Source organism: Eleginops maclovinus, chromosome 10, assembly GCF_036324505.1.
Source record: "Eleginops maclovinus isolate JMC-PN-2008 ecotype Puerto Natales chromosome 10, JC_Emac_rtc_rv5, whole genome shotgun sequence".
In the NCBI taxonomy this organism is placed as follows: domain Eukaryota; kingdom Metazoa; phylum Chordata; class Actinopteri; order Perciformes; family Eleginopidae; genus Eleginops; species Eleginops maclovinus.
The window spans coordinates 18,359,805-18,387,537 of record NC_086358.1 but is presented as its reverse complement, the minus strand read 5'-3'; the positions used below and the strand labels follow the sequence as shown (position 1 = coordinate 18,387,537).

Sequence of the window (27,733 nt, the reverse complement as noted above, 5' to 3'; positions counted from 1 at the left end):
TGTCATCTTGCCTAGACCTTTGTTATGGTCTTTGTTCTTGCCTAAACCAAGATGCTTTTACCAGATTGCAGTGAGTCTACAATGTTATAGCAAATCTACTCACTTGGACCCTAATTTTGTTGTAGCATCAACACAGTTCTGAGGTCACTGGCTTCCAATAACATGCAGGATTTAAATCAGGATCCTCCACCTCTATGAGGCTTTGAATTGTCTTGCGGCAGAGAATATTAGAAAACCACTAATTCCATGATTGTTTACTTGGCCCCCTCAGGTCCTCTGAGCTAACCTTTATCTCTTACAAGTCTGAAACCACAAAAGGAACTGAACCTTTACTGTCCTGTGCTTCAGGCTGTGAAGCTCTCGAACTGTACTGTTCCACTGGGAGTCATGTTGGCAATCTCTCTTGGGCGTTTTCTAGCTAAAGCCATATGGTTTGTGCTTTTATGCTTGAGGTAGTACTCTGTCATGAGTGGTGTAGCTTTCGTATGGATAGGCATGATGTTGCAAAGTGAATTTTAACTTTTCTTTGGATACAAGAGCGTTGCAATGAAGCGGCATTGTGATTAGTATGTGTTAGTACGGTATGGTGTCTTTAATCACTTTGTTTGAAGCTTCTTCTCTTTATTCAATCGGTCAGTTGACAGTACAGCAATGATTCATATGTGTGCAATGCAGTGTAAGTGAAAGCTGAGTGTGATTCTACATTGCTCTGTTTTCTAGGGCAGTATGTGTTGAGAATAAACTTGAATGCACAAGTTATGTGAGGATAGAGCATCTTCAGCCTTGACACGCATACCGTGTGTGTGTCTGGGTGTGTGTGTAGGAGGTTGTTCCTTTGTTCCTTTGAGCCAATGCAATGGGGAACAGGGTTCTTACTTCCGTCTCACACCAGTGAACAGGTGTGGGGGGTCAGGCGTCTGGAGTGAGTGTGTGTATGTGTGTGTGTACCAAGAGTTGCTGTAGAACATGTCGAGACGTGGCGCTCAGTGGCATGGAACTGATTGCCCTGCCAAACCCTGACAATTACCATCCGGGCTTGGAGACATCACCACACACATACACACACTTTCCAATTCCAGGCTTCAGTTTTGTGTCTCTCTGCAGCCCGGCAGCCAGTGGGGCTTGTCGTTCTCTGACCATCATTTCATGGAGGGAGATATGTGGAACAAGAAGATATACTGTGCTGCTAATGTCTCTTTTCTGCATTTCTACATAGTTTTACCCAATACAATACACACAACACAACCAGAGCCAAGTACATGTGCTCTATGTGCAGTAATGGCAGTATACACTTAGACACAAGTTACAGGTGTTAACTACGGGGTAAAGGAAATACACCAGAGTTTTGTGCTACTAAAGTGCTGTCAGAATTATCATAGTTGTGACACTGGAACAACCTGAGAAAATGGCTCAACACATCCAAAAGTAGAAAGTAGGAATGTTTTTTGTAACACAAGTTACTTTGAAGTGACACCAATGAAAGCCATTTCAGGAACTAAAATGATTTCAGGTTAATCTGTGATTACCTTTGTTGATCCCATGGTTGAATTGATTGTTCTTGGTCAATTATGATGGATATCCTCTTTCCTCAAATTACCAATTGCAAATTAATATATTTTTTGAGAAAATGATCTGGCCTATCCACATAACAAGGGAATGTTCAAATCGTAAAAGGGCATGTGCAGAATGTTAACTGTGAATCGCTTTCAGAAAACACTTAGTTTCTGAGAAACAGTTCTGGGCTTCTAGTTTTGTGTGTCAGTCTCGAAGACAAAGGTTCCAAAATGGAAAAACTCTCCTTAACAAAGTGGTTGTTTTCAGATGGGTAAATGCAAATACTGATTATTTTGTATAGCAAGTCCACATCTAAATGTACAATTTGTAAATGTAATGGCAAGAAGAAACAGCATTTAAATTAACCAAAGCTGGTATTGGTCTAGATTGTATACAAAATCAAAAAGAATGCTTAAAAGCAGAATTGCATGAATAGCACAGTTTTGTATTGCTGGCTTGACCCCATTATGTTGTTACTAGCTTCAAAGCCATGAAAGCAGTTCCTGAAAAGCTGTATGAAAAGCCCAGTTCATACATTGTTGTATCTTCAGTAGAGAGAACAAATTATTGGGTCATGAACTACGCACTGAGATGTGTGCTTATTACTGATGTGCACACTATAGGCATGCATAATACATGTACGTGTTGGCAACCCTGGATGTTTAACAGCTATTTTGAGCCCACCATCATTATCATTGTCCTCAAGTTGATATTTCTTAAAATATACTAATTCACATGGTGAAGTCCCTGGCAAGGTAATTGTAAGCTTGTTGAGTTTGACAGTTTGCCTAGTTTTGCTTGTGGCAGACTCCCTCTCTAAAAGTACACCTAAAACTAAAATCTGTCCACTTCACTGCTCGTTTATTTTGCTTAGCCTTTACTGAAGGCTTCAATTATGTTTCTTTCAGATTGGAACCATATGGCATCAACGTCAAATTCCATCTTAACATTACAGAAACAAAGTCTGGGTTTTTGTGAGTGACTAGGTAAAAATCAGAGGTAGTTTTGATATAAGCTGGCCATCCTTGCATGTGACATAATTGGAGGGAGGAACAATATATGGTTGTAGAGGGGCAGATGAAGGTGGATGATGAATGACGTTTGTTGGGCTGGTCTTGGAAGTTGTGAAGTCAAGGCAGGGGGAGACTCGAGGTAGTGGTTCCGTCGATGTGCATTTCCACTCGTGCTGATTAATGGTCCCTAATCCGTAGAATAATACTTAAAATAATACATGAAATAAGTACGCTCATGATGAATAGTAAGGGAAGAGAGGAGATGGTTAAAAAGCATAACTGAAGGAAAGAGGGGAGGAAGGAATGAATGGATAAACCAATGTATAGGTTAATGAGTGTAGAGAATGAAGGGATGAGGGGAAAAAAAGGGGAGAATGGATAAAAGGGTTGATGGTTACAGGGATTAAGGGATGTGGGTGAGGATGAAGGGATGAGCGGAAAGAAAGGAGTAAAGAGATAGAGGGGTTGATGGATGGAGGGATGAAGGGATGTCAGCGATCATGAAGGGATAAGGGCAGTGACGTTGGAAGTCATTTAGAGTTGGGGGTGCTGAGTGACGTCACCCGGTGACGATGATGTCACACCAAACGCAGCGCAACGGAGCAAAAAATGAGCTAGATTCAATATTATGCTACAACTTACAATAGGCTACTTAAATTAGCTCTATCTTATAACGACACGTCGTGTCATCATAACATTACAATAGTTTTGTGTACATCAGATGGCCAGCGTGTAGTATAGCCTACTGTATACATTTACTGAGACACACACAGACTTTATTCCTAATAAGTGCATTTATTGAGCGACTTAACTGATTACTGTTTTACCAACAGGCAAATCCAGGTCTGTCGTTATACCCGACATTCTCTCTCGTCTCTCTCTCACTCACTCACACACACTCACACACACACAACAGCAGCTGCAGCTGCAGCATGAACAGCCATCCTCCTCTTGCGCTCATTCACAGAACTACAAAGTAAAACAAGACATAAGCAATTAGCCAACTACATTTCTTAAAATAGCCTGATAACAAATGAGACGGGAAATTAAAAATATCATGGTTATGTAAAAGTAGAAAATTAATGTTTTTATTTTGAAAAGTAAAAAGTTGAAAATAAAAATTATTAATTTACTACGTCAGTGTTGCAGTGTTACAATAGTCCTTCACCAGGGGGTGCTGCAGCACCCTCAGCACCCCTACTTCCAGCGTCCCTGGATAAGGGATAAGAAAGGGGGAGGGATAAAGGGGATCGATGTTTGGAGGGATCAGGGGATGTAGTTTAGGATGAAGAGATGATGGGAAAAAAGGGATGAAGGGGACAATTGGTAGAAGGATGAGGGGATGTGGATTAGATGAAAAGATGATGGGAAAGGAAGGCGTGAAAAGGATAAAGAGGACCATGGTTGGAGGTATTAAGGGATGCGGAGATGAACTGATGAGCGGAAAGAAAGGAGTATAGGGATAAATGGGTTGATGGTTGAAGGGATGTCAGCAATCATAAAGGGATAATGGATAAGAAAGAGGGGAGGGATAAGGGTTCAATGTTTTTAGGGATATGGTTGAGAATGAAGGGAAGAGGGGAAAAAAGGGGTGAAGGGGTGAAAGGGTCAATGGGGAGGGATAAAGGGATGTGGATGAGATGGAAGGATGAGGAGAGGGATGAGGGGAAAGAAATGGGTGAAGGTATAAAGGGGTGATGGGTGAAGGGATGAAGGAACGTGGGTGAAGAAGAAAGGATGAGGGCATGTAGAGATGAGGGAGTGAGGGAAGATAGGTATGAATGGGTCAATGTTTGAGGGGTTGGAAGGATATGGTATAGGATGAAGGGATTAGAGGTTTGATGGGTGGAGGGATGAAAGGATGTGGGTGAGGATGATGGAATGGGGGAAAGGGGGGATGGAGGGGTAGGCTGATGAAGGGGTGTGGCTAAGGAATGACGTAGAAAGGGAAATGGAGGATTTCAGGCAGATGGAGGTTGGGTATCTGGAATTGAGAACAGTGGCTTGATGTCTTGATCAGGTATAAGTAGTGTTACAGGAAATGAACTTCATCTAATGTCACCTATGGTCTTACATTAATCAGTGAGGTCAGGGGAAACGCTGAAAAACGTTCTGTTTGGTGTTTGACAAAGCATAGGAGACAGTATGCCGATAGAAGCTGCACGTGTGCTGACCCATGCTGCACTTTGATTGATGGACAGTTAATTCAATAGAGCTCTTGGCAGGTGTTGGAACTCATTGTGGTTTATGGTGTCTGCATTAGAGATTAACAACAAGATGGTGATGAAGATGCTGTCGTTAAATGCCACATATGATGTATGAGTACGTATGGATGTACTTGGTTTTGTGTGTCTTTGTCTTTTTATCTCTTGTCACTCACCAACGCAAAAAAACATCTGAAACATCATCAGTTTATTTTTACTTTTAAGTTTTCGGATTTTATATATCAGTTCCAGTTTAGCCTAAACTTATGACAATTGCTCATGTTTTACCATGTTTAAAGGAAGTGTATTCACCATTCTGAATGTCCACACTTTAAGGCACGGAGTAGGAAGATGCTTCTAAATTTATTTTAAGTGTCCAGTCTCTGTAGGTTTAAAGATGATGCCTGTGTGGTTGTTAGCACTCTAGTCTTAGCTAGAACCACTCATAATGTAGCACTTTCAGAGAGGCTTCCATTCAAGGTGCCACATGCTCATTAGGAGCATTACATTCAAACACACTCCCACACCAGCCTTGAAACACAGAGTTAAAAATGCTTTGTAAGTGGGAGTTTTTTCATTATTCATATATTCACCAATGTTTTCAGGGTTAAATTGTTTTCTACGGCACGTCATTGTTTATTTAACCTCTTAATTGCACTCTATGTATTCCAGTTTGATGCATTTAACTTTCAAATGTACCCTAAAAAATGTAGTTTTCAATACAATTCCTGTATGTGACACATGGCAATATATAGCAGGAAGAAACACCTGTAATTTCAGCTTTTAAGAATATTGTGCAGCCCCAATATTTACATAATCATCAATGAAATATTTTTGATTGCAACAACATTTTCAATCCATTTTATAAATATTTCATAAAAAGTTGATCAAGTCGACATCTTCAAATGTGTTTTTGACAAGAGACTCAAACCCAAAGATTTTATATTTAAATGTAAATAAAAAAAGACAAAAACACACATTCCAGGATGTGCCAAATTTATACTTGATGATTTATATTTTTTTGAATCATTGCCACTCATTTCTGTTGAAATTTCTGAACACCTTATCAGAACTACCATAATAATAATAATAATAATAATAATAATAATAATAATAATAATAATAATAATAATAATAATAATAATAATAATAAGCTCTATATTTGGTCAGGAAGAAACAGTTGGATGCCTGGTATTCAGTAAATCTGTTACATCTGTAGAAGCAACATGCTATCGTGAACATGCTACCCTACAGATTTACATTTAAATAACTGAAGAGTTTTTGTGAGGACCTGAGGACACCCTGAGAGATCATAGAGACAGAGAAGGAAACCCTGAAGACAAACTCCCGTCATGATGCTGCTCTTTAATTATACATTTTTCTGCAATTCTTCTCCCTGAAGCTACAGTGCAGTAACACAGCATCTCCAGCACTCTGGTTGCTAGATGTCCCCCCCCAGCAGAGAGACTGTAGTTATGCGTTGCTGGATGAATTGATGGAGATGAAGGTCAGAGTCACCTTTGTGTCTTGTCTCTGCCAGTACCTTCCTGCCTTTTGTTTCCCTAAGACCCAACCTTGTATTGATGGAGTACCGTTGAATATTGACCGCCTCTGCAAAGGTTAAAGCATTAACCGTGGCAAAGGCTCATGGGAAATATGCTGGTGTCCTTGAGCAAGGCACTACATTTCAACTTTCAATTGTTCTTCTGGCAAGTGTTCTTGCTTTGACCTGTGCAGGTTTTACCTCAAAGATGATGTGTGTTTGTTGACTTTGATAAATGAGGTCAGTCCTTTGAAGAGTCTTTCTCTGTGTGTCTTTCTCCATCAGACAGTTAGATAGACGGAGGGATGCTGACAGTCTGAAAGAGGCTCCTCACATTTCTTCTACATCCCGGCCAGAGGAAGACCACATCTCACCCAGCAGGTAGGACTCAGTGTTCTGAACAGTGAAGTTTATTATACTTCTGACAAAGACCGATCGCAGCAATGTCTTAACATTCACCGGCGGTTTCTGTTTTGTGTGGGACGTAAATCTCAAAAAAGATGAAAACACAACACATACCTTTTTCAGTTCAATACACACACACAACATCAGTAACTGTGGATAATACAGTCTTTCTCTGTGTAAAGTACGTTCCATGATCTCCTACAATAATCTCCGAGAATTGAGTGTGATATAATACCTGCCCTGATTGCAATATATAAGATATTATTAGATTTACTTTATTTGATATGTGTCTTTGGCTTCTGCAGGATACAGAAAAAGTATATTCGCTGTGCATAACACAGCATACAATTAAAACATACAACATTCTTTGGATACAAACTTCAATGGTGCAAATGGAATGGTGTTTTCTGATGTAGTAGTGCTGTGTTCAATGCCAGTTTGCCAGGCATAGGAGGTAAAATATGGTGTGTTAAGGTTCTGGCAGGTCTCTGAATCAACAGATTGGAGCAGACTGAGTGAAGTGGCTGTAAGGTATCTGCGGTTATATGTTTAGCCTTTCTGTGTACAGTCAAATACAGTTGAATTTCGTGAATTTCGATCACCTTCCCTGCAATTTCACACATTTCTGAGTGCTTTGCTTATCAGCCTCGAGGTGCCATACCATGCTGTTATGATAAATGCTAAAATGCTTTTTATCGAGGCTTCTGTCTGGCATCCGCTTGTTGTTCTGCTTATTCCCAATCACCATCCCCTCCAAAACCTTAAAGCTACTAAATTACTTTATCATTATTGCCAAGGGAATTTGTTGTTATCCTAAGAGGAAAATACAAAATGTGGCCAATATCAGTCTACAGTAACGATCAGAGACAGCAATTAGTTCTTCAATACAACTAATGAAATGTTTGTTAGCATTTCTGCTTGTTCTACCACATGTTGACTTAATGTGCATTCACTGAACACCTGTTGGTATTGCTTGAATAAACTTGGTTTGGCTGGTTGTAGTGTGAAACACAGGCAGGGGTTTAACGATGCATATTAATATTTACATGTTGTACATTTCCCCATTGTGGAATGAATAAACAATTCATGAGTGCGACTCTAACTGTGAGCTTAATGGCACCACTTACCCCGACCTTACAGCTTCCTGGGGCCATTAACATCTGTATGACAAATGTGTTTACCATTAAACTGTTGAAAGTCGTACATAGTTAGATCAATCCTATTCATTTTGCTCTCAAGATGCACTAGATTGAAGCTTTTAACTCTTAACATGTTAACAAAAGAAAAGGACCCCCGACCCTCCTAAAAGGTCCAAGAAATTCCCAACTCATCTCCTAAAATCCTGCAAAGTGAAGGCCCTCCTAATTTAGCTTCAGCATACCTAATTTCCTAGCACCATCGCTGGTGTGATAGCCAAAAATAGCAACCCGGTATTGTGTGATAGAAGACATGTGATAATAATGCAAATCCAAGTAATGAAATTGTATTAAAAATATCATCAACTGGCAATGGATTAATCTTATTAGCAGCCCACATACTGTATTTATGAATACAATATATAATGATCACCTCTCTTGCATCACTAAGTGTAGGGATTCTCCATGAAACCACACAAAGTGAAAAGAAGTTGAAACAGAAGGGTGATATGGAGGCTTGTGTGCTGCTCCATGTGTTTTGTCAGTTTCTTATTAAAAAAGGGGTCAAAATATTGCTTCTTCGGCTTTTTGTGACACCAGAGAAGAATGTTATAAAGTGCTGCATGAATTTGATTTCCCCATCTGGATGGGTTCATGTAGCGCTGACGATGCAGGATGAGTTTAGTAAAAACTGTCCAAAGAATAAGTTGGCTGTCCGATATGTTGTGACACGCTTTTAGTTGTTCTCGCACCAAAAATTGGAAAAGATGGGCTAGAGGCATCGGTGGGGAAGAAGAGACTTTCAGAGCTGGAGTGTTTGTGTGTGTGCTCGCACTGTTTCTGTTCCTTTGAGGTGGATTCTGAATGGGAACACCCCCATCACTAATTCAGTTTTTTACCTTTCAGCTCTGCCTCTTCATTTGCTCCCCCATTAAAAACCCTGAACATCTCTGAAAAATATATTAACATAGAAAGAAAAAGACCAGTGATTTACAACCCCTGTGCTGTGGCATACCAGTGTGCCGCAAGAGATCGTCAGGTGATTGGGAAATGTCCAATTTCACCTAACTGGCCCAAAAAATATTATCTAGTTGCTGCAAAAAATGTGCTTTTGGTGAGCGTCCGTGACTGCAATGTAGCAGTTGGCAATAATGAAATACTCTTCCATGCCAGTGGTTGGCAGTATTACATCAATGACTTTGTTGATTTAAGACAGAAGAGTTAAGTGATGTGCGGGAGTGGTTGAAGTGATAAGTCGAAAAGCGATGTATCAATATTTAAAAAAAGATCATGGACAAACTTCAAACGAAACATCATGTGACCACCCCATCATTACTCCTCCCAGTAGTGTGTTATCTAACAATTATCCTTTTTGTTGTGAAGATGACACTTAATTTGGAGCACCTGGTCGCTGCACTGCTGGGGTTTAAAGCCCTGCGCCAGAGTGTCTCGGGGCCTCTCTCTTTGCTGGCCTACTCCTCCCTGAGAGCAGCTACCTGTTTTGTAATTTGTCTGGCATAGTCTTTGTTTTTGGCGTACAACACTTGGCACTACATCATGCTCACATAACCACACCTACAACCTACTACCACACTATTGATTTTCCAGACTCACACCTCGTTTGGTTGCTTACTTTGATTAGTTAACTTTACCTGTACCTCGTGTCTTTTCCCATTCTTTAGTCAATGCCATGACAATCAACATTAAAGTGGCAGTCTTAGAATCGACAGAGCTAAGCAACTATTGGTTCTTATTTGCCAAGTAAAGATTTCCTTTAAGATGACTCCTTCCTCATAAAAGCAGAACATGAAGTAATAATCGAACATATGATGTGTGTAGAGTTCGGACTGTAGCAGCAGGGATTTCATGATGTGAAAGAGCTTTTTTAAAGCAGTGGTAGGCACAGATACTTTAAGAAACACCCATTTAGTCGTGATGGCTGAAGAATTACTGTATATGTTAATTGACAGTGGTTACTTGAAACCAGCCGTCAATTTGCACGCATGCGCCATCATTGTTGTGAGCTGGGCTGGGTCAGAGTCCAGGGCCATTTTTCAGTCCCACTCTGCACCTGATTTCATTTTGTAACTATTTTGGTTGTTGGTGTGCCATGGGGTCTTTTATTGTAAAACATTTACTGGGCTCAAAAAAGGTTGAAAAGCAATGCTCTGTGATTGAAATCCCTCCACTCGTTATATTCACAGACGGATGCTAGAAATGGTTTGTTGTTAGCTGCGAGAGAGAGAACCAGAGCTCTATAGGGGCTCTGAGAGGATTACATGCCTGGCAAGGTGCTCCTTTGTGTGGGGAGACGAGGCTGCAGAGTGGCCCTCAGATCCAGACCACAGACACAAGCTGAGAGGATAAACACAGCAGTTTATTTTGCAGATTTATTAACAATCCTGCCAACATTTTTACATCTGCTCCAAATGACCTCTGAAAGTGATGAACTCAAACCAACTTTTAATAACAAGTTTAGTTTTGCAAACATAAGTTTGGAAATTAGACTTGACCGGCATAATAAATATGGATTTTGCATAAATGTCATCCAATTTTTTTGTAATCCATATATCCAAGGTCCTGCACCACTCACATGGTTGTCGAAACCATGGTTTGTCTTCTTATGCTCCTTCGAAATGGTTTTCCTGAAGATTTCACATTATATATTATTCGAGTCAGTTTAGTCCTCTTAAATATAAACAATATTTCGTCACAGCAGCATTGAAAAATTCATGCCAATGTGGTTTGTTCGGTATTTGTCTATGGGTATGTCTTGTTGAGTGTATTCGGCACGCCATATTCCGATTGTTTGGTTTTTGGATGTGTGCATTGTTCTGCAGCAGCAGTCACATTGTGACAATTTGATCCTGCGTTTCTCAGAGTTTTGATGCCTTCTGTGTTTGGTCTCCAAAGCTGTGAATAAGCCATCCGTGGACATGTCTTTCAGTTCAAGGACCATTGTGTTTAAGGAGCAAAGACTTCACCATGTGTCCAGGATAGTATTGCATTAAGGCACATCACTGTATCATTGAGAGCAAATATTGTGGTGGGCTTTGGATTATATACAAAACTAGACTTGGTAACGGTGGTAAAATAATTATGACAGACCACAGAGCTAAACTGATAAACGTCTGTATTAGAAAAACAAAACCAAGTTTGAGACAAAAGACACAAGTTCTCTTTCTCTCTCAGTGTCTTAAGCTCTCCCTGACACCTCTCACCTTTCAGTTTGTAATTCGAGCTCCATTACATTTCTGGGTTTTTCTGCAGCCATGGCTGAGTGGATGTCGCCGCAGGTTACAGACATCTTGTCTTTGGCTGCAGGGCTAAAAAGCCCAGAGGAGCTATCCTGCACCCAGTGGGAGACCCCACACTCAACCACCCTGACATTCAGCTCCACGTGTAGCCAGCTCTCTAAAAATGTAGAGTTTGTTTCTTTTTGTCCGTTCATCACCTCCCAGTGTCCAAAATAAACTGTTGAGAACATAAAGGAAACATTTTACATACAACAATATGAACAAAACACATCTTAAACACACACAAATTTTTTATTTCCTAGCCATAGCATGCAAAGAAGCAAGACAACATCCACAGGATATCTAACGCAGCCCAGACCATCGCCAAAGGCTCTCGTCCCTGAACATCTCTCTCTGTAATTTATAAAACAATTGAATGGAGTCGCCTTGACGTCACTCATTTGTTTATGGACTATACTGTTTAGAAACATAAAGTCTCACATTTTGGTAAACTGGATTTTGTTGGAGCCACAACAGACCATATTTGGACAAGAAAGTAAAGCTGGGGAACGGTGAAGACAGATTTACTGGGTGAGGACATTTACTGCTAGCAGGTACTATTAGCAGCTAACGCTCTCCGTTGATAGCTAGCTTAGTTAGCTGGTGCATCCATTTTATGATATTCTTTGGAATGTCTCCTGAGTATCTTTTAAAGAGTCCATTTTCAGGTTCATATTTGTATTTTGTGCCTCTACAGTAATTTGACATGTCGCTCTGTCTGAAAGCAGAGCCCAGTTTAAGTCTGATTGGTCAGCTGGCCGTGGGGAGTGTGGGAGAGAAGGGCTTTTAGCCTTTGCAGACTATTTACATGCACCAAAACCTATAGAACACACTACGGTAAAGGGAATACCACAAAACACATAATAATGACAACAAAGTAGTAATTGGGAATGCAAACAATTTTCGGAGGATCTAAATCATTTTGTTACGAGTGCGGTTGATCCCTGTTGGCCATTGAAAGGAATGCATCTTCAAGGCACTTCCATGTTTTACAAACACTATTTATTTTGTTGTTGTTGTTGATTTTTTTCTAAAGCCTGAAGTTTATTTACCAACCTACACACACACACACACACACACACACACACACACACACACACACACACACACACACACACACACACACACACACACACACACACACACACACACACACACACACACACACACAATATTTCTAGGTTTACATGTGTCATGGTGTGGGCAGTCCCCAGCGTGTCATGTTCAAACCACTGATAACTAACAGTCTTTCAAGAATGGCTGTGTTCAGGCTAACAGCAACATGCTCAGGGTCACGCTGCCTCTTTGTGTGTGTGTGTGTGTGTGTGTGTGTGTGTGTGTGTGTGTGTGTGTGTGTGTGTGTGTGTGTGTGTGTGTGTGTGTGTGTGTGTGTGTGTGTGCGTGTGCGCAGCCTAGCATGAAGTGTCATTGCAAGACCCATAATCTCAAGGGTAAAGGCCAAACGACTCACTCACTCTGTGGTGCCACACTGCACAACGCGTGTACAAATATGTGTGTACATCGCTATACTTTAGTGACTCTGAAAGATATTTGCGAGCCCATGCAGTACTGTAAATTTCCCCGCTGTGGGACGAATAAAGGATTTCTGATTATGTACTCACATTGACAGAAAGTCACCTTTTGTAGTTTACATTCTTCCCTATACACATTTTAAACGTCACACTACACTTGAGTTTCGTTCCCTGACAAACGAGAACAATAATCCACACTGCCACTAGATATTCAAGTCTGACCCATCTACCTTTCTTTCATTAGATTTCAATTCTAGAACAAAAAAACAAAACATTTTCTACATTTTGCAAACAAAATATAATTTTAAGTACTTTTTCTTTCTTATCAAGGTGGAAATGCAATCTCCATCTTTGATAAGTAGGCAGAAGTCTCTGTTGGTATGCATGTCAGTCGTCAATTTTCATGACAACCATTTAACCTTGGCTGGTGTATTGTTAAGGACCCAAGGAATCGCAGTATCGAGCTCTGGAAATCTACGGGACTAATAGTGCGATATGTACACACCTCTACACCATATACTGAGTAAAGCTCAATCTCCATCATCTGGTCCAATACTAACTGTTACAACACTGGGTACAGTTGGATCTCCATTGCCGAGTACAGTTCATTCAAGAAGAGAGTACAAGTAGTAGTTCTAAGTAAGTACTACAGAACAAATATTTCACACTGTAGCAGACTCAAAGACTCAAAAAATCCTAATGTAACTTTTTGAAAAAATGCTTTGGTTCCTGAAAATATCCTTGTCCCAAATAGCTAGCGGTTATGATACTCCAGCATTGCAAAGGGACGCTGTGTCATGGCAGGTGTATTGCTCTAGGAGGCGCAGAATGATGTACTTTGGATCAGCTGTTTTCGAGGCCAAGCAATCAGCCTGTTGCTTCTCAGTTACTTTAGAAGTAGAGACGTGTCATTGGTTCTTTATTTTAGTTGATTATCAGCTTTCTGTATAGTAGTATTGAGAGGAAAATGGACAATATCCAAGTGTCCCCCACAAAAAATGGAAGTAAATGGTAATACGTCATTGAATGTTTTTGTTTTACCATGAATCAAAGCAGTTGAAATTAGGTCGATGCATTGAACATCAATCGTATTATTCTATGCTACTTTGATTGCATTCGCAGTATTTTAATGAACCCTCTGATATTGATACAAACCATATCAACCTGCCTGGTTTAGGGGATTCCTGTATGAATTTGTAATGTCTGCAAGATGTTAAACCCTAGTTTCTGTAACGACTGAGTGAACACGGGTAGAGGTCTCAACAGTGCGACTCAGGGACAGAGGTTTTAGTTTCAAAGAAAGGTCTTTACTTAGCAAGGTTTGGTACACGGTAGGTCAATCAGGAAGGCAACCAAAACAGACAAGGACAAGGCAGGAAGCGGGTCAGGAGACCAAGCTGCGTCAGGTACACTTGGAAGCTAAATACTAGAGATAATACTACTGGAACACTTGAAAGAACAAAGACGAATTGGCACTGAGGGGAATGTGAACACAGACTAAATGCACAGGGGAAGGGATGATAATGGGGCACTAAAATGGGTGAGACTAATTAGAGATGCAGGTGGGGGTTCAATCAAGGGCAGGAAGTGATGATACTGAAATGAGAGGAGAGGCGAGGAACAAAATAAGACAGGAATAACAGAGTGATAACAATCATTAACTTGCTGGCTAGGACCTTACCGTTTCTTAATGAAAGCAGCTAATCTAGATGAATCCATCCGTCATCACGAATATAAGAAGTACATGTGAACAGGGACAGGAACAAGCAACGGTTAATTCATCAAGAGTAATGAGATAGCAGGTCATTTATTAATAATCAGTAGTCTTTTTGTACACCAATGCTGTTTGTGGTAAAGTCTTTGTGTTTATACTGAAGTGGCACACCTGCTCTCCTTCTCTTCTCTCTTTCATTGTTGTGAGGGACATCTGAAATCAGCTCCATGAATAGTGATGCTGCTCTCACTTTGTCTTCGCTGCGTATCGTAGCTCCCTTTAGCCGTTTCAGGTCCAATCGGGAGGGCTGATTGACTTTAATTGGGGATTGAGACAGAAAAAAAAACAAAGCAAGGAGGGAAAAAAAGAGATAAAGAATACAAATTGAATTGCAATGGAGTGAGTGGAGAAGTGGAGAACAAAAACCGTGAGAACTGCTACAACAGTGACATGAATGTGATTAGCGCACGGTGCCAGGGTGGGATGTGAAATGTGCCTCTCGATGTTTCTGTACAGGGTTCTTGTGAGTTCACTCATGTACACAAGTGTCAAAGCTTTATGGCGTTTGATTTACAGCCTGAAAAATATACTGTGAAATTCTATAGGAAAGGTTAAAGGAAAAATGACTGAGGGAGTTGTGTTCATGGTGACCTCTGTGAAAACAATAAAGTGAAGAGATAATGCTGACGGGGTCATATTTTCTGCAGTTGTTTTCTTCAGTTTCGCCCTCCTTCTTGCTTCAGGAAAATCAAACAGATGACAACTTTATTAACCTCAGCCTGATTTATTCAGTGATGCACTTCATTTTGGAAATGGATGCTTGTTTTTTAAAAGGACAGCAACACCATCACTCTTTTAGATTGTTTGTTGTATTTTCCTCACTTCTGTCTCGCTTGTCGTTATTACTGAAAAGCGGATGGTGGGAATAAATCCGGGAGGTTGACAAAAAGGTGCTTTTACCTTGTTCTATCCCAGACCTAAGGAGTTGAGCACTAACTCCATCAAACTGATTACCCAGGCGAAGTGCATTCGAGCTTACACTCCATTTGACCCACTGCAAAACTACATCTAAAGACGTCTTCAAACAACCATAGAAGTCTTCTGTCGAGAGTTACAGAAACAACCCACAGCGATGCATGAACCCATAAACTTTACATGTACGGTTCACTTTAAAGCGCTCTTTGTGCTCTGTTTACAAAGTGTACAGAAACGTCTCATTAAGCAGGGAGCTGAGGCAGCGGCATCGCCTTACTGTTAATGATTCTGGGATGGATTTTGTCAGGTGGAGACAATTTTTCACCCCACACACTCCTTCAAAGGCTCACCTGACAGGGCAGAGATGAAAAGCAGAGGGAACGGGAGGCAGCGGGAGGTGTGGAGAGTCTGGGTGAAAGGTGTGGCAGATGATGGAGGTGCAGGAATTAAAACGAGGAGGATGAGAGGGGAGGAATGTGTGCGAGGGAGCGCAACAGGGGGTTGAGCACTGCACTTAAAGCGTTATGTATTTCAATGGTTCCTCTCAACATGCATATAAGGGTGAAAATATATAAATAAATGCATAGCTATGTTAAACATATTGAAGAAGTCTATATATATATTCTCTAAAGTTTTGATAGGTGGAAGTGACAGCTCTGCAACAGATAGTGTTAGGAAAGTGACAATGCTGTGAGAAATCAATCATTCTTCTACAGCGGCCGTCAGGTGCAAACACAAAAAATTCCGTAAGAGGAAACATGCTTGAAAAGAATGCAAATATAAAAACACAAATGTGCCAAAACACTTGTAAAGGCAGAAACATCTTCACTAAATTGAGTAGACATCGTTTAGAAAAAGTGTTACATAAACGAAACGCTGCAATAAGCTCCAAACACCTGGGAAACTGTTGTCACTGCAGGCACAGCTCGCCTGTTTCATTATTGTTAAGTGTTTTGTCAGTATATTTGAATTGACTAGGTGAGCTACATTAGATAGCTGGCTAACAGCAGATCTGCAATTATATATGAAGAGTAATACAATCACATTGTTAAAATAAGCCAATAAAATGTATATTTTAGGTAACTTTCCATCAACAGTGAGAGTTGGCCAACTTTATAATCCATGAATATCTCCAAGAGCTCTGGTTTCAGCTGTGTGCATAACTTTTTAGTGTACCCTGATTTCCGCTGTGTTTTGAGCTTCTTGCAGCATTTATCAATATGCGGCATTTTGTACTTTTCAGCGTTTGGTATTTGGAGCACTTTAAATAAATGCTGCTTATGTTTTGTCAAGTTGGTCAATGTTTTCTAAATGTTGCACATGTGTTGACAAGACGGTGAAGATGTTTCTTCATTTGCATGAGTTTTGTTTGCATCGTTTTTAATAGTGCAGCGCATTTATCCTATCGGAAATGTTTGGGGCTCACCCATCTGGGTTCACTGTGCCTGGAATGCTCTCTCAGACACGAACATATATAAATAACCCAGCTCATTCAAACAGAGTTTCAGTGAACTATAGTGAAATTACACTCTTTTTTCTTGACTGCAGCAGTTCAGTTAGCAAGACATAATGCAAACACCCACATGAATTTATTTGACCTTTTTCCCTAACATTTTTCTGGAAATAAACTTAAATAACAAAGGTTATAACACAAGTGATCTTCCAACTTTTGACATTTGAGACCCCCGCTGTGGCCCTAACCCTCCTGCTGTGGCCCCCCTTTGGCACCACAGACAGCAGACCTGAAAAACATCCACATTTCACTCCTATGACAGGAAGCAATGTCATAGAAACACCACTGTACAGCAGGGTTTCTATCCATCCGCTGGTAATAAAGTTCAGTAAAAGGTTAAAAGAAGTGACACTCCAACTTCAGAAATGTTTTTCTTCCCCAAGTTTAAACATGACAATATGTAATTGATAAACAGCATATATATTGTTTTTCTACTAGAGCCTTTGTTGATCAGACTCTATTACCCCAATTGACCCTTTAAGTCCTAAAAGTAATTAAAATTGTGTTAAGATGTTTAATTAAATCAGTAGAGCCGTACATACCAATATGTCATGTATGGCCGTCTGTGTCTATTAACAGAGGCTTATGACTAGTCTGTTTTGAACAATTAGTATTTCAATTAAATCAGTCTGGTCTCATCCCTGTTTCCCTTGCAAATCATTAATTTCATGCTATACTGTCCCCTGCTGTGTTTAATTGCTTTTTAAATGCTTTTTGCTGCATCCTGTTGCAGAAGTGGAGATGTAAAGCAAATATATGAGGAGCAAACAATGGAGTCTAACAATGGTGGACATTATGCAATAACATTGTTGAATATCCCAATAATGAGATTACCAAAAACAAACTAGAGCATGCAAGAGTGGGGGTGAAGATGGCTCACCAGAAGACAGTTATAGACCAAGGAATGGAAACAACTGCGAAAAAAGAAAACACGGCACATGCAGACAATCCAAACAACAACAGGACACAAGCTTAAGGTGTGCATCGGTGGTAGGGGGAGAAATTAACTTCAGCAATGTGTTAGAAGATCCAACACTGGAAGAAAGGTGATACATGGACCTTTCATTCACCAATACTTCTTAAGGGACACAAACTTAATTACAAGAGCATCAGCTCCCATATCCCAGAGGCAGGCAGTGATGGTTTCCTACTAGTGAGAAAAAGATCAAAGGGCACAGAGCTAATGTGAATTATCCCAAAGTTGTTGTAAAGAACAACTGACAATGACCTGACAAACATCTCGTAGCAGCAAGTGGCCACAGTCAAGGAAAAGCTTGAACGACGGGTGAGATTTTCTACCACTACGAAGAGAAGCCTTTTGGAGTGAGTATTAGGAAAGGTAGAAAAGCTTTACCGGAGCAATCTAACTCAAGGACGCATGAGTATAAAGCATGAAAGAGACGTCTAGAGTCTGTTTGGAACTACAAGCAGGCGATTTAAGGACATTTCTTTTGGACGGAGGAACACACCAAAAAAACGGTTCTTTAAAGATCTTTACAAGTTTGTAAATTAAGTCTTCCATTGGGAAAAAAAGTTAACTTGAGAAACATCAAAGCAGTAACTGGAATGGAACCTGGAAAAGGCCTACCACCACACAAAGACGAGTAAGCAGATCAGCCCACATGACATCCCTCAATCAACCTCCTGAATTCTATATGGACGCTGATCCCCAGAAATGAAAAGAAGTAGAGAACACAGTGGATGGTAAAGCAGCATCAATTCCTAGCCTTAATAGTGGCTATATCAGCACTACAAGGGTGATGCTTTCTCTGGAGGCTCATGAGGAAAGCGTGGCAAAGGCAAATTATGCTCAAGGTGTGGCAGAGGGATGGCGGCTTGCAAATTGTTAAAGATGCATCAGTCATCAGTCAATTCTGGCTAATCAGCTTTCTAAACGTTGAGGGGGAACATCTTTTTCCGCATTGTAGCAAAGAGGCTTACCTTAGAAAAAGTACCTTGGATTAGCTCAAACCTTACCTTGTAGATCCTTACAGACAGATACATTACTTTACAGGCCATCACTATTTAAGTGTTTTATTTGAGAAACTGTTCAGTTGAATTGAACTGTGTTGTTCATAATTATTAGACATTAAATCAGTAGCCTGTTTCTCCTGACTTAAGTCTTGTATTGATGTATCAGTACAGTTGCACACACACTCGCATATGTTCATGTTATTGTATCTCAGGGCTTGAAGGGACTTCTCTAAACAGCCCCAACCCAAACCTCATTAACGGAAACTGCATCCACAACATTTGGTGCTTGCGCAATAACTTGTAAACACATTAAAAATGTAATTGCACCTACAGGCTTTGGAGCTGGATGTGCATTTTAATTCACAGGCCCCAAAACATCTATTTACAAGAGCCATCCCATCTAAAAATGGCCCTGAAACCAATATTTGAATATTTCCAATAAATGCAGATTATGCCAAAGTGGAATATTACAATGTTGCTGGAAATTGCTTCGACTCAACAACCTTAGTGTCACATTTTTGTGTAATTTAAAATCAAGAGGCAATAAAGGGTTTTCAGAAAAAAAACATACAATGAAATGAACAAATTATGACCCTCTGCTCAGAGTAAGTTCACCAGATATAAACTGATAACTTGTACAATGCACTCAAACATGAAGTTAACACACATTTTAGTTCTAATACAAGTCCGTCCTTTACCCATACTGTATATTAAAAACAATTACTTGGATTAATAATCATGATGACTGTCCATATATATACACCCCCTGATGTACACACTAGTCAAATCGATCGTCCTTTATCAATAAATGGGTGTAAGATAAAACTGAAATGAGACATTTTTACCACCCTCCCCCTTTTTGTTTAACCTGGTGTCGCTCACTCTGGATGTGTGATTTTATTTTCTCTCAGTTCACTCTGATGATTCACAAAAGTTTCCAATATCAACACTGAACTGTAGGGATTTGGGGGCACCAGACATCTATAACAAAATCAGGGAGTGTATTTTTAAACATGTCTGTTCTTCTCACACAGCCACATTCAAGGACATTTGAAACTAAGGTACAGAATAACAAAGCCGCTTCAGAAACAGTAAAAACACACTATTATATATGGCACATAGGTACTGGCACACCCAAAGGCCTGTACTATGCAGAACATTCAGGTACAAAAGTGATACCAAAGTGAAAGAAACATCCAATTATTTGGATAAGAAGGAACAAACAAATAACAACAATATAATATAGTTTGACCTTGATGAGATAACAAACTACCACGCAACAAAGCAGAAAGTATTCAGAGTTTCCTCCAGGTTTCTGAACACCTCACCTTATCTCAGAAGAGGAGACTCAGTTTGGCTCCTGAATCCCCGATCTCATGCTTTCAGTGAATACCCAAAACTAATGACCATAGATACAGTAGGTGACTTTTGGACAGTAGATCAACTAGTCAATCCAGAGCTTTGCCTCCTGACTCAGCTTTTTCTCTGCCACAATGGTCGGGTAAATGTCATTAGTGCTGGCGCCGCACCAATCCACCTGTCGATCTTTCGCTCCATTTTAACCTCATTCGTGCAGAAGATCCCAAGATGAACTCCTTCACTTGCGGTCAACAACTCCCAACCCAAAGGGAACAATCCACATTAATCCAACCGCTTCAAATGTATCTGAAAACCACCCCAGGGCATGCAGAAGGGTCGAGGTCCGATGAAGCCAAAAGAACCAGATCATTTGAAAAAAGACGGTCTAGATAGCTTGTGGCATTGCTCCGGTACTCCATCCTGCAGTGCCCCCATATAAGACTCCCTAGTGACAAGGTCATAAGCCTTCACCATGTTCATGTTTGAATCCAAATTACTCCTCCTGTATTTAAGGTCTGACAATTGGTTGGAACACCTACATGGAAAATACCACCCCATTCATCCACTTTACAGGCACTGTGCACACATCCCCACTTGGCTACTTGACCTAGCCATAACTCCACACACTCGAGATAGGTGAACCTTGCACTTTTCTGATGAGCCATCACAACTCATTGACATGCAATGATAACACATGACCTTGCAGCCAGTGTTGGCCACTGTTCAACTTTTTTTTGCAACGTGACCTTGCACTTTCTTTGCCAGAGCCTCTGTGTCGGGATCCCACAGTGCCATCACAGTGGTCTCATTGAAATTGATGAGGGAGCTGTGTTTCCTGCCAGGAGCTTTTGTCCATCTGAAGACGGGGGTCTGGTGCTCTCTCCCTCTTGTGGTCAACATGCGAAACAGTCCAGTGCACCTTCAACATGGAAAGATGATACCATTTGTAAGGCATGATACTATAGGAGGACTGTGTCATATCTCTCTCTGTCATGTTCTTACATATTCTTTTTATTCCTATTCTTCTTTCTGTTTCTTTGTATGCACCTAAACACCAAATACCTCAAATTTGTGAACCATCTTGGTAATAAAACCGATTCTGATTCTGGTTTTATCCATCGCTTTCGCTCACCCTGCACTTCTTTTTCTATCTTATCCTCACGTAAAAACTCACTTAGCACACACACAAGCGCATACAGAATGTGGATGTCACACAGTTTAGTCCGCCCACTCTCTCTGGAGTAACGGTGTCTCACACTGGTCTTTGGCTTGCAGACTGAGACATGTACAGGAAACACACACTTGAACTCACTCGCCCCGATTTGCACAGATGGACACGGGCAGGCCTAAGATGACCAGCAGCCTCTTAGATCAAACGGACGGCCCTGTCATAACCCTGCACACACACACACTCCTGAAACATAGACATGCTTACACACACTCACCTTGTGGGTTGTTTAGGGTCATGGCGTTGTGTAGGTCCTTTAGACGGACCTGCAATGCCATTAGGAGACATGAAGGGACACGGCATCATTAATAATACAGCCAACAGCCTGCTGCAAGGGCCAACATTAACAAGCTGGCAGCCTGGCACACACACACACACACACACACACACAAACACACACACACACACACACACACACACACACACACACACACACACACACACACACACACACACACACACACACACACACACACACACACACACACACACACACTGGCTTACTAGACATTCTCATTGCCACTTTAGCTGACACAACTCCGCGTGGGATTTAGATGTCTTTTTTTTTCTTAAATGTCTCAGATAATACCACACACACACACACACACAATTACACACATCATCACACTACGGAAGGTAGCAGATGGTATGGTGGGCGTCAGGTACAGTAGCAGCCTCCTGAAACCCCAAACAGCTGTTACCATTACGGCGTGCTAATTGCCATCAATCAAGACAACACCTCTGCGCATTCGTAGGCAGGTTTATACAGTTGTGTGTGTGTGTGTGTGTGTGTGTGTGTGTGTGTGTGTGTGTGTGTGTGTGTGTGTGTGTGTGTGTGTGTGTGTGTGTTAAGAGGGTAAGACAGAAATACAAAAGAAAAAGGCAGGGTTTTTTACCCTCATTACCTAAACACAAAATCATATCTTCTCCTTCCTCTTCTGGAGGAAAAAAAAAACTCTGTGATGAATTATAAAGTCAATAGGAACAGAGATCCATATCGTTGCATGTCTTTCCTGTGCTCATTAGTGACCGTGTGTGTGTGTGGCCAGTGCTACATTTGTTATTAAAGTGAGGGGGTGGGCGGTCTTGTAAGCACACTTGCTGTGGAGTTTGAATAAGTATTTTTCAGCAAGCGGCTGCACATAGAGTTCGATTTGTGCAGGCTGCTGGGATCGATGGTCAGAAATGAGCCTGTCGATGCAGGTCAGACTGTACATGGCCATATTGATACTGTTGCAAACAAGCAAAAAAAAAATGGTTCAATAGTCCCTCATGGTTTAGAGGCTGTTGCACAAGAGACATGCAACACAGCCATGTTAATGATTCCAGCTGGCATGCGGGGAATATTGATGGAATCCTTACTGAACCTTGAATTTATTTGTTGTTGATCTGTTACTCCTTAATCTTAGGCTTCTTTTAACTTGAAAAATATTTGCCAATTAACAGATGGTTATTGAAATTGAGTCAATGTTAACTAGATCTTGGCAATTCAACAAATGTTCATTAACCATGAAAGTTGTGCCTATATCTCACACTTTCCATTAGTTTTCAGTGAGGTTAAGTTTGGAAACTGCTCTAAAAAAGTCTGTATTCAAACTAAAAATATAGTGTTTTTGTTTACTTTACCATTGCTTTCAATATAGGCCTTCTTCCAAATATCCAAACCATCTGAGCCATGTCAGAAAGCGGTGTTAGCGGCATAATTAGCAAAAGAGCATTTCTGACACAGCAGTGTGAGTGTAAGTAGCAGTTATAACTGAAAATCAATAGCGCAGCTTTTTAACATTTGATTTGACGAGGATTAAATGCTACCACTCCCCAAGACCCATGCTTAGTTCCTGTGTCTTGCTTGCTACCTGCAAGCCCCACAATTAGTCACAACTTTAGCTTAGTTTAGTGTTAGCTGACCTTTAAGATTGACCAGGCTTACCAACTTTGAACATCAACTGGTGGAGCCCAGTAATGAAATTGTCAAATCTTCTTTGAGTTGTTTTTGTGGTGAGTTGATATTAATGTAAACTGACTGTGTTAAATGGGCAAGTGATATTGTCTTTTATCGACCTCAGGCAGCTGCATTTAATTGAATCTAAATCGTATCTTGGCAGACTGTGAAAACAGCAAACAGAAATCAATATAATAATGTATCTCAATGACATTTCTGATTTATATCCCTACTAATGATTAAAATAGTGTCGTATCACAGCTAGTGTTTACAAGTAGTATACAATTAAAGAGAAGTGAATGCTCTCTCACACTGCAGCCTTCTCTTCCTGCCTCTCTGCTCTGGCAATCTTTCTGCCCCACTCTTCCTCACATTGCTAGTTGCCAATCCTGACCCCTCGGACTCCTGATTGAGAATTTCACCCAGCAGAATCAATACTCTAATCTTCCTCCTCGACCGACAATAGATAAGTCTGTCTCGTCTCACTCAGAGCCCGGCCCGGTGTGTGTCATCCTCAGGATAGGTCACACTTCACCTCCCCTCCCAAAACACATCCCATCATGAAAGATAGCTGGGTGTTAGCCTGAATAATGGCTGTTGATATAACACACACTGAACGATGATAGGGCCAAAATATATAAGATTAATATTCTTTCTCAAACCTACACTGATAAAAAGTGGAGTGAGATCAAATTTTCTTTACATTTTTTACATTTTCAGTGTATTTCAAGTTTATTTCAAGTCAACTTCACTAACAGTTAAGAAGTGTTTCCAACTAATGGAACGAATGAATTTTACAACATGTTCTGTCTTTGTTAGTACACTTAAATCACTTTTTAATAGTATGTTTTATTAAGTCTATAGTTGCAACTCATGACAAAACTTCTGTAAACTATTTGGCTTTTCTGATTATTTTTTGACTTGCTATTCTTTCCTTTTATTGCATGATAATCTAAGACATATTTACATATAGTGTACTCTCTAGTGCCTATATTAGAACGTCTTTATAGTGGATTTGTTTCTTTTGATTCAAGAAAACAGTATAACACCAATGCTACTAGGGAGGATGCAGATAGGATCCTGATATTAATATTTAATGTTATTTCTGTGTGTTAAGTATTTAAGATTTACCAGGACAGAAATATTGTATACAGTACATGCTTTAGCTTCTGCAGAGACGGTCAGTGTGGCAATGCTACTGACTCCATCTTCACCACAGTATGCATTAATGCCAGGTTCACTTAGTGTGGTTTTGACAAGAGACGTTGAATCCTTTAAGTACATCTTTGTAAAAGTTTACACATTCTTTCATGATTGACTTTGTATAAAGGATTTAACTGTGATATTTAGACACTTTATTTTCGCTACCTATTTTTTGTGCAAAATCCATACATTTGATACAAATTCTTTCAAATTACTTTTCACTTTTCATCATGCTTTTTGTCTTGTTTTGACAAATCAATTAAAACATTTGCTTATTGGGTGCTGAGGAGGGGGTAGGGACTCTGTCTGACTTTTGACCAAAACCTAGTATTGGCAAATTGCTTTTTTTTAAACAAATGCCCATGCATTTGCAACCAAAACACATGCATACACACTTGATACACACTGATAGGTATTCCTTTGAGCCCCCTCTCCATCTCCTTCTGTCTGGTAGAGTTTGTCCTTCTAATTATCCTGTGAAGAGCTTTGTCCTTGGTCAAACTTTGCTGGTTTGAATCAGCACTTCTGTGCTCAGCCACAGTCAGGTACACACAGTACAGTAGATACTGTGCTGACTGACTGACTGACTGACTGACTCTTACTGCTAGATGAGCAACTTCTAGTTTAGAGGAGATACACTTTTTTGACGGAGCGACACAGTTCAACAAATTCCCGGAAAAATACTGTGCTGTAAGTTGGCTTTTCTATATTTTTTAACAGGCTTTTTATTTTCACAATTAGTTCATTTAGAAAATGCACCACAGTTACGGAAACTTTAGATCATTTTATCTCTTGACCTTTATCAGATGACATCCCATGATGCCTTCCTGCGCTTCCTCGCTGCACGTTTTAATGCTGAGCTCGGCTATCTTCTGAAGGAGATCTCAATGTAAGACACGACATGGCCACTGCAGTGTACACAAGTGTAAATCGCTGAGTTGCTGGGCTCACTCCACTGCTGATATTCCTGTTTGTCATTTACCCAAAGGCTTTTGTTTGCCCCATCCGTTTACTCAGCAAAGCCAAACCAAAGTATAGGACTCACACTTCAAAGAGATCTCTCTTATTTTCGCCACTTCCACGCCTCGTTTGCATATTCAAACTCGCTCCCTGCTGAGTCACGGATTGACTCTGCAAACAGTCTTAGAAGCCCCTGCTCTTTATTTTCTGCGGATAGCTTCTGGTGCTAGAGTGATATAGGCTTTTGAATATTCATGTCATGGACCTTGTAAAGTCAGCAATAGCAGTTATGCACGTTAATCACACTTTTGACTTAAGAGACAAATTACACATACTTCCTCCCACAAGTTAAATTATTAAGCGATAAAAGCCATTGCTCAGTTCCTAACAATGCAACAACCTAACTGTGGGGTTCGGCCAGTAGCCGATGGTGTGGTCTGATAATTGGCTGTGGCTCAGGAAATAGATGGTCCTCCTCGCCCAATCAGAAGGTCGGCGCTTCAATCCCCAGCCCCTGCAGGCAACATGTCTATTACCCTTTTCCAATCAAACCAGTTCCAGTTCTAGCTATGTGCGAGTTCTCTTCTAGTTCCAACCTTTTGGCGCCAGTTGTGTTTCCAGAGACCGCCTGGTGATATGTCATGACATCATAGTTTACTTCTCTGATTTTCTCAGCATCAATGGCGGACTGTTTCGGCTCAATGCTTTGTGATGCTTTTAATTGTAAAAGTAATAAAAGAAGCCATTTTTAATCAAACAACGACCTCTCCAACATTATACTCTTTTCCAGATTGCAGTGGTTCATTGCTCACCAATTCGGTTCAGAAGCGTCCCCCTGCAGTGAGTTAGCCTACCGCCGCTGGAAAATCATAATTCACTGTCTGACTGTCACACAACTGCGTCCACTGATGCATATCCCCAAGCCCCATAAGTGAATGTGTTTCCATTTTAATTGTCGCTGTTTGGCATCATAAAGCGGTTATTAAAGTTACAACTTTATTCTCTTACTCGCCACTAACTGTAACTGCTGCGTCTCTAGCCGGTCAGAATATTTGGTGGGCCCTAAAGTTCCAGGGGGCTGAAGAAGAAGGAGGAAGAGGAGGAGAAGGAGAAGGAGAAGGAGAATGCAGCCCCTTTGCTGTTAAGAAAAGTTTTACAGTCCAAAATTAAGTCTTAAATAATTTTGATACATGCACATACTTAATAAACATTCTACATTCATCACAGGTTTGGGAGAAGGAGAGAGAAAACTAACGTGTTTTGACTCAATAAAACAAGAGTGTCTTATTCTTTTCTTTTTCCTTAAGACTTTACCATACTCCCTCATGCCTATCCTCCTGCCCCATTCTTCTCAGAGTCTCATTCTTAGAGTGTATTAACTTTGAGAGGACTATGGAGCTCTGAGGGCCCGATGAGTGTCTTGTGGAGAGTGGAGGACACGATTAGCTCCTCTTCTGTTGTAGTGGGTCCCCGCAGTGAGCTGTTGCAGCCGCTAACGCCAGCAGCCTCATTTAAGGAGCACTCTCCAGCGGGGCTTTATATGCTGTCGCTGTGTCTCTCTGCAGCTGCCAGGCTGTTTGGATTGTCCCTCTGCTTTTGTCTGTTTGTGTGTGCCCACTGGGGCTGATTCTCCAAATAGACAGCTGAACCGGAGGGAATCTCCTCGAAGACCCAGGTTACAAACAACCAACCTGCTAATCTCTGAATTACAACCAGGAGGACTCCACAGATCAAGCCTAATGGGACTCAGGCTGTGTGTTGGAGTGTAAATATGTCTGTACAACATGTTGGCAAGTGTATTTTTATGTGTTTGCACTCCAACTATCAGTGTGATTGTGGCTAATTGGGTTATTTAACCGCATGTTTGTTAATCTGTTGGCCTGCACGTTATTCTGACCGTAATGCAGCGTGATGTGTTTGTCTCTGCTAATTTCGCTTCAGTCGGCTTGACATTTTCACACTATTTGATAAGAGAAGGGGTAGATCGGGCTCCTTGCTGACAATCTTTTATTTACTGGCTGCAGTTAAAACATTAATTCCTGTTAATTAATGAGTGTGTGAGCCCAGAGGGGATGAGGTGGGGGCGAGGGAAGGGATCAACATCCGCTGGGACATCAGCGAGGAGATGCTATTCATCACCATTAGACACACTGACTCTAAGTATGTCTCACTCTCACACACA

General features: G+C 40.7%; 1 protein-coding gene across 1 annotated transcript in view; it reads left to right on the top strand.

Annotated features, from left to right (window-relative positions):
• Positions 1–27,733, top strand: part of rbfox3a (RNA binding fox-1 homolog 3a) — a 483,470-nt gene that overhangs the window by 83,634 nt on the left and 372,103 nt on the right. The window contains 1 exon segment of the mRNA XM_063894163.1: positions 6,600–6,695. The gene's annotated coding sequence lies outside the window, so the exon portion shown is untranslated.